Here is an 8,788-nt window from a genome sequence, read left to right on the forward strand (position 1 = left end):
AGGTTTTCCATGATAAATGCTATACAAATATCACAACCAAAGTGGTATGGGGCTTCAGAAAGGAAAGAAGGGAGTGTGGTAATTGGGGCGGAGGAGGCTAAAGGCCCAGGGATTCAACTAAATATGACAAGTGTCAATGCAATAGGGCAAAAATAGGGAAAGAGATGAGATACAAACAAAGGTTTGGGGTCAGGAAAAGTCCTGTTGATTCCAGGAGTAGTAAGGAGTTTAGTTTAGGGAGAGTATGGAGAACTGAATTGAGGCAATGGAACAAGAGGGTAAGAGAGGCTGGAAAGAGATTTGAGAGAGCCTTAAAGGCAAGGCCTGTGGCTTTTACACCATTCAGAAGCATTAAAGGACGGTTGACACTTGTAAGGAGGAAGCACCTGGGTAATTTGGAATTTGCATCTAAGATGCTGGAATGGGAATGGCTGTGTAAGCAAAGATCCAGTTTAGCTAATTACAACAGTCCAGGTGTTTAGAGAACAAAAATGTCTTTTAGTTTTAAAATTAATAAATCTATATTAAGGAGTTCCAGTCCTGTTGCTCTGTAAAACTCCTGACACAATTATTATAGACTTTTGAATTTCCATTCCTGCTCTGACCAAACAAGTTTCAAAGTAATAAGCCACAGAATTTGGCAACTGATTAGATAAGGAACAGTGGGGAAAAAGATGTTGAAGAGGACTCGGAAGTTTGGAGTTTGTGAGATTAGCGGCCCTATTTAAAAGAACTATCCATATTCAGCTTTACACTTGTTGAATTTCAAATGCCTTGGCAGAGTGTCTACGTGGAAATGTCCAGCATGCGATTGAAACGGAGGCAAGATTGAGGTGGAGTGGGTAGAGATGTGACTGCAGGCAAGGTTTGAACCAAGGGAGCATAGCATGTGGAAATAGAGAAGCCCAAGGTATGAGACTTGAGGAGCCCCACGTTAGAAAGTACAAATGACAGAGAAAGGGAAAGGAGAAGGTAGCGGAAAGGAAAGAGGATCGTGCAATTTCCTGAAAGCCAAGGAATACAAAACTGTGAGCAAATATTATCACCCTCTTTGCAAGTGAACCAGCTGGTGTTTAGGGAAGTTAAGAAACTAGCCCCAAACCACATGGCTTGCTGGCAGTAGAACTAGTGCTTAGAATCTTAACACCTCTGTTAGACTGGCCAGGCATCATTCCTCCAGAAAATCTCCCTTACCATGGCATCATACCTGGTACCTTCCTCTATGCTACCAAAGTATGTAATGTGCCTATCTGTGCCTCACATCTGAGGAACCAGTCTATTTCATATTTACATTCTAACTCAGCCTAAATGTATTGCCAACTTATCTTAAAATAGCCAATGGGCGGGGGGTGGGGGTTGGGGGGAGCTTTATATTGAGGCATTTTTGTCATGCAGCTGCAAATGCAGGTAATTCTGCTTCACAGAATAAGGGTATTTTTTAATAAATGAAAACAAATGAGTGGACTCTCCCATTTCTTATACATGAGTTCTTCAGGAATTCACTAATCAAGGTATCAGTGTATTGCAGCAGACATAGTAGTTTTTTTTCACTAGGTGCAGGTTCAGCAGGACCTGGGAAAAAGTGGTCTAATTCCATGTGACATGTTCACCTATGAAATGGCATCCTGCCCTGCAGCTGACTTCCCTGTGTGTGTGAGAACAGGCTCAGCAGCCAGGGGGAAATGCAATGCCTGACTTATGTGAGCAAATATTTACTTGCCAAGATCTAACTTTCTGAGACAACAGTGAATTTTTGCTACCTCCACTTTGGAGGTAGGGGCAGGAACAAGAAAATGTGTGTGTGCACACATGTGAGACTGTTCATGTGTGAACTTCAAACACAAATTTAGGTTTTGCAATAGTAACATTATTTATAGGAGCAATTGGGAAGGTTAGGAATCTTGTAGCCTTTAGCTGCATGACTCCTGAGCCATAATTTTTAATCTTGTGGCTAGTTTGTTCATTTTAGTATGTGTGTGCAAGAATTTGAGAATATGTTTGCATGTGAGTGTATGCATGTATGAGTGTGTAAGCATGCGTGTGTGCATTATGAACGTGTGTGAGCGTGCATATATGAATGTGTGTGAGCATGAGTATGTGCATGTATGAATGTGAGCATGTGAGAGCATGTGTGCATGTATGAATGTGAGCATGTGAGAGCGTGTGTGCATGTATGAATGTGAGCATGTGAGAGTGTGTGCATGTATATGTGTGAGCATGAGTGTGTGCATGTATGAATGTGTGTGAGCATGTGAGAGTGTGCGTGCATGTATGAATGTGTGTGCGCATGTATGTGTGTATGAAAGTCTGAGCACGTGTGTGCATGTATGAATGAGTGCATGTGTGTGCATGTATGAATGTGTGTGAACATGTGAGTGTGTGTATGAAAGCCTGTGTGAGCATGTGTGTGCATGTATATGAATGTGTATGAGCATGTGAGAGTGTATGTGCATGTATGAATGTGTGTGAGCATGTGAGAGTGTGTGTGCATGTGAGAGTGTGGTCCAGCACCCAACCGCTCTGAAACACAAATTTCTCACTTATAAAACAGGTGTAATGATATTACCTCATAGAGGTTTTGTGAGGAATAAAGGAAATAATGTATGTAAAGCATTTGGCCCATTGCTTGGCACACAGTACTCAATAAATATTAACAATAATGAATGATCATGGGTGATGACATGAATGAATGTTTCCTATAACAAGACTTGGCCACTTTTCATGAAATCTATAAATACAGCCATGTCATGACATACAGTTTAAAAATTCTGTAAAAGCAATATGAAATTCTCATGTATTAGCAATGTGGAGATCATTTAGTTGTTTTCCTTATTCTTTCCCCACCCAGTAGTATTTTTCCTTTAGCAAAGATTAGGTCATTTACCAAGATTCAGAATTGTATAAACATTGGATTCTTTAACTCCAATTAGTCCCATCTGCAGTTTGTTTCCCTTGATTTAACAGCTTGCAGGTTAAGCAGATTTACAATTTAAGCTTACTAGAATTGCACAGGGGTAAGGAGGGAAGAAAGAAGAAATTCACACTGAAGGGATCACCTTCCATTGATACTCTCACTTTGAGACTTAATCTTGGTTAACCATCCAGCAGTGCCATGAGTAAACTATTATTACTTACAATTGCACATGTTGGGACAGGTTCAGAGGGGGAAATGATTGGATAAAACAATACAGATGGCAAAGCCAAGCAAAATTTGAACCCAGTTCTGGGGAGATTTAAAATTATGCTCCGTCCACTCTACGTGTTACCTTTTATTTGTTGGTGCATAATGAAGACTAAAGGGTTCCTCGATCTTTCTCAAAGTGTTCATCGGTGAGTATTTTCCTAGCACTGTTCTTTCAGATGTCAAATAAAATCCATTTACCTATATGATGATCATTTATCTAGGATAAATAGTACTTTCTCATATAGCCAAATGTTCTGCTATGAAGAAGGTAATTTACTTCAGACAAACAATAATTGCAGGTTTTGTTGAAAACACTTCTGTTTTCTCAAGTCCCCCATCTGATACCACCTCCTCTACTACTTCTGTAACATCCTTTCCCCCTCATGTTTCCAGAGCATGTGGCCTCATTTTGATGTCACTTAGTCCATTAGCCCAAAGGTCTATAATAATTATGTCAGGGTTTGTGTGTGTGTCAGGTTTGCATGGAAAAGAACCAATTTAGAAAATACTTCAGTAACTTCTTACATAACAGACACTTACCATATGACCTTATATTTCCAAGTATGGACCCAGGAAAAATAAAAATGTCTACAAAGATTTGTACATAAATGTTTATAGAAGCTTTATTTATAACAGCTACAAGCTGGAAACAATTCATAAGTAGCTGAATGGTTAAACAAATTGTGGCACTTCCATACAATGAATACTACTTCACATTAAAAAGGAACAAATTAATGATACACACAATAGGGATGAATTTCAAAAACTTGCTGAGCAAAGGAAACTAGGCACATAGAGTGGGTATTATATGATTTCATTTATATGAAGTTCCAGAACAAGCAAAATCAACTTATGATGATAGAAATCAAAGTAATGACTATCGGGAGTGGGGAGTGCAAGAGGGTAGGAGAATTTACTGCAAAATGGCAAAAGGGAACTTTTGGGGGAAAATGTTCTATATATTTATTGGAGTAGTGGTTACATGGTGTATACATTTGTCAAGACTCATGAAACTGGATAATTTGAATGTTTCCATTTGTTTTATGTAAATTATACCTCAATGAAGTTGATTAAAAATCATAAAATGGAATCAAAGGTCTCAGATGTGGAGTTGGTGGGCTTTGGCAACAGTGAATCAACTGGGTTATGTGTCAAGAATAGCACAACCAAATACACCTTTTCTCGTTTTGCCCCCTAATTTTGTCAATCAGTTTGAAGTAGTGTTAACCATGGATGTGAAATAATTTGAGCCCATAAAGAACAATATCAATGGGCTTTGCTGACTTGCAAAACACTGAGTTGTTATATATATATGAGAAAATTGGCAAAATCACAAAACAATTATAAGCATATTGCATTAATCATTTGATGTGGATAGTGTAAACTTGGTTGTTTACTATATTCTGAGAGACACAGTGTTGAATCAGAATGCTCACCAATTACCAAGCCATCCACAGGAACTTCTGATGCAATTTCCCATGAAAAGAGAACCAAGGAGATTCTTTTCTCCATACTGTTTGATCCCAGCCTGTTCTCACTGCTCCATCTGAAGAGCTAGTGATAGATTCTCAGAGCTAGTGAGGTAATTTTATGGATCTTTTCCACATCACCTCTCACCTGCTCAATGAATCCCCACTAAATCTTGTGCCAGGATAATGTGGCAGACAGAAATAATGACAGCAACAATTTAGATGAATGAAGGACTTATCATCTCTGGGGTGTTTTTCACTAATATCTCACTTAATTCTCAGATCCACTCTGTGAGATAGGTGTTATTATTAACCTCTAAATGAATTTCAGTGATTCTCTAACAAGTCCAAAGTCATATACCTAATAATAATCAGGGTAAAGCATGAACCCACATCATCAACTGTCTGCAGGTTTTGTGCTTGGCCCATCACACCACCCACACTTCACAATAAACTACAAAATAAAAAGCAGATCCCTGCAAGCACCATATTTTAAAGGGTGTTGTGTATTTGGTCTGCTCACTCCAAGCACCGGATTTTTACTTTGTCAGTGGGTAATGTAATTGCCCAACAGATTCTTCTTGTCAGTGGGTAATGTAACTGCCCAACAGATTCTTCTTGCCCACTGTCCAGATGGAGCTGATTTATCCAGATGGGAATTACAGTAGACAAAGTTTAATACATGTAGAGCTGGCTAAATGGGAGACTGGAGTTTTATTGTTACTCAAATCAGCCTCCCCAAAAATTCAGAGGCTAGGATTTTTGTAAGACAGTTTGGCGGGTAGGGAGCTAGGGAATGGGGAATGGTGATAAGTTGGCTCAGGGATGGAATCACAGGGAGTCCAAGCTGTCCTCTTGCATTAAGTCAGTTCCTGGGTGGGGGCCACAAAACCAGATGAGCCAGTTTACCAGTCTGGGTGGCACCAGCTGGTCTATCAGAATGCAGGGTCTGAAAAATGCTTCGAACACCAATCTTAGGTTTTACAACAGTAATGTTATCTATCAGAGCAATTGAGGTTAGGAATCTCGTGATCTCTGGTTGCATGACTCCATAATTCCTAATCTTGTGGGTAATTTTGTTAGTTTTACAAAGGCAATCTGGTCCCCAAACAAGGAGGGGATTTGTTTTGGGGAAGGCTGTTGTCATCTTTGTTTCAAAGTTAAACCGTGAGCTAAATTCCTCTCAAAGTTAGTTCAGCCTGTACCCAGGAATGAACAAGGACAGCTTGGAGGTTAGAACCAAGATGGAGTTGGTTAGGTCAGATTTCCTTTACTGTCATAATTTTCCTATGTCATATTTTTCTCACTGTCATAATTTTTGCAAAGGTGATTTCAGTAATATAACTGGCTCAGATATATCTTTCTAATAATGTCTACAGATTCCATTAATTCAGAAATTTAAAAAAATAAGGTGCATTAAGAGAATAATTATACCCATGCTTCAGAATTTTACCAGTTAAGTCTATTTTACCAGTTAAGTTAAAATACATGTAAATAAATTTAAATGCGATATAAAATACATTCAAGTGTAGATGTAACTATAATGTCATTCTGCGGCCGGGCACGGTGGCTCATGCCTGTAATCCCAGCACTTTGGGAGGCCGAGGAGGGTAGATCATGAGGTCAGGAGTTCGAGACCAGCCTGCCCAATATGGTGAAACCCCATCTCTACTAAAAATATAAAAATTAGCTGGGCATGGTAGCGGGCGCCTGTAGTCCCAGCTACTCAGGAGGCTGAGGCAGGAGAATCGCTTGAACCTGGGAGGCAGAGGTTTCAGTGAGTCGAGATTACACCACTGCACTCCAGCCTGGGTGACAGAGTAAGACTCTGGCTGGAAAATTAATAATAATGAAAACTATAATGTCATTCTGATGTTAATTACTAAACACTAGTTATGCTAGTGTTTAGAAAACTTAGATATTTTCTACACTATAGTTACTTCCCATATATCATTATCAGTCATCCTTCAGGGACAGTGTGGTTAAAAATAATCACTCTGGTGACTCACTAAGGTTTTGCAATTTAACCATTTCATGCCCTCTTAAATAGAAGTTATGTTTAAACTGTTTACTTCTTTCATTCTCCATTGTTTTTCTTAAGATTTTTAGCTGGAAAGCTGGCCTGAGGAGGTAATCCACAATACAGAAAATTGATTTTGAGCAAAGAGATATTAGGCTTATGTAAACAGAGATTTAGAATGTGCTTAAATATCCAACTACACAGGAATGGTTAAAAACCTTTTAGTACATATATACACATTATTAAGTATTATGCAATTATTAGTTATGTATACAAATAAATTTGTAATGAAATATGAAATGTTCTATTAAAATGTTTAAGCAAGGCCAGGCGTGGTGGCTCACGCCTGTAATCCCAGCACTTTGGGAGGCCGAGGTGGGTGGATCGCAAGGTCAGGAGATCGAGACCATCCTGGATAACACGGTGAAACCCCGTCTCTACTAAAAATACAAAAAAATTAGCCGGGTGTTGTGGCGGGCGCCTGTAGTCCCAGCTACTCGGGAGGCTGAGGGAGGAGAATAGCATGAACCTGCGAGGTGGAGTTTGCAGTGAGCCGAGATCGGGTCACTGCGCTCCAGCCTGGGCGATAGAGTGAGACCCCGTCTCAAAAAAAAAAAAAAAAAAAGTTTAAGCAAGAAGAAAATTCAATTGTAACTGTATATTAACATGGAAACAAAGTTATTCAAAGAAAAGACTGAAAAATGTTTTATTAAAATGTTTAAGCAAGAAGAAAATTATATCTTCTATATATAATATGATGATCAATTGTAACTTTGTATCAACATGGAAACAAAGTTATTCATAGAAAAGACTGAAAAAAAATAACCAAACTAAGGGTATGTGAATAAGTTTACTGATTTTTTCTTTGTATATTTTTTCCATATTGAGCATGCTTTATTGTTACATCTAGAAAGCTTTACTTTCATTTTAAAAGAAATCCTGCCAGCCAATTCATAATCATAATAGTTAAGTATTTGATTATGCTATGTTGTAACTTGTTGAAACCTAAAAACTCATTTTTTCAAAGCAGATACTCTTACTTGAACTTTTTGAAATTTGATTCCCTTTTAATTATATCTAGCCTTTGTAGTTTGAAAAACTTTTCTCCTTGGTAGAAAGATAAAATGCAAATTGTTTCTGTAAGACCTTGTGGGACTTCTCATCCAGGATCCAGCCAATTCCACTCTCACTTACCCCAGGCTAGTTTGAGATTTTGATAAATCTTATCCAGACTGCCACAATAAGCCGTTACTTGTTCTCTTCCTGTCAGTCGATTACATGTACAATGTCCAAATTAAGTGCACATGCTCAGCAATCACTTCCCGTTTTCACAAAATAAAGTCCAAGCTTCTTAGTCTGCTTTCAAGGCCATTTATAATTTGTTATTAGGCCTTTCCTGCTTTGCTCTCACAGGTTTTATATGTGGATGAACAAAATGTGCTATGCTCTAGTCAAATTACCTTCCTCGCTGATCCCTGGCATGCTATGGTTACCACCTCTGCATGTTGATTCACTTACAAGGAATGCCCTCCCCACCCATCTGGTCCAATTAAATGCTTCCTTGGCTATCAGTCTGAAGGGTTTGCACTCTCTTCTGATCTCCTAGTGTAATACAGCGATTTCCCCTAAAGTATGCTTGCATTTGTTTGTGACATCTCTTCCAGTATTATGTTGAACTCCTCCTTAAATCATATAAGGTTGTTTAGCTCTGTTTCTTCTTCCCCTCAATTAGATTATAAAGCAATTTGAGACTCCCAAGCCTTCTGCTTGGACTAGAATCCTACCTCCCTCTCTTATGAGCTCCATGACCTGGACAAGTTACTTCATTTTAGTGTGCCTCAGTTTCCTCATTTATATAATAAAATGGAGATAATAATGTCTGTCTCATAGAATTAAAAGAGATAATATGTAAAGAACTTGGGACAGTGCCTACTGTACATATAACACCAATTAAATATTAACTGCCATAACTTATTAGAAGGTATTTTAATGTAAGGATTATGTTTCATATTTCTTTATATCTTCCACAACAGTTGGAAAATTTTACTAGGGACTGATGAGTAAAGATTTATATATTTGTTGACTGTTTTATTAACAAGATTAACTTTTGTTAAT

This window comes from Gorilla gorilla, chromosome 1 (genome assembly GCF_029281585.2).
Source record: "Gorilla gorilla gorilla isolate KB3781 chromosome 1, NHGRI_mGorGor1-v2.1_pri, whole genome shotgun sequence".
NCBI lineage: Eukaryota > Metazoa > Chordata > Mammalia > Primates > Hominidae > Gorilla > Gorilla gorilla.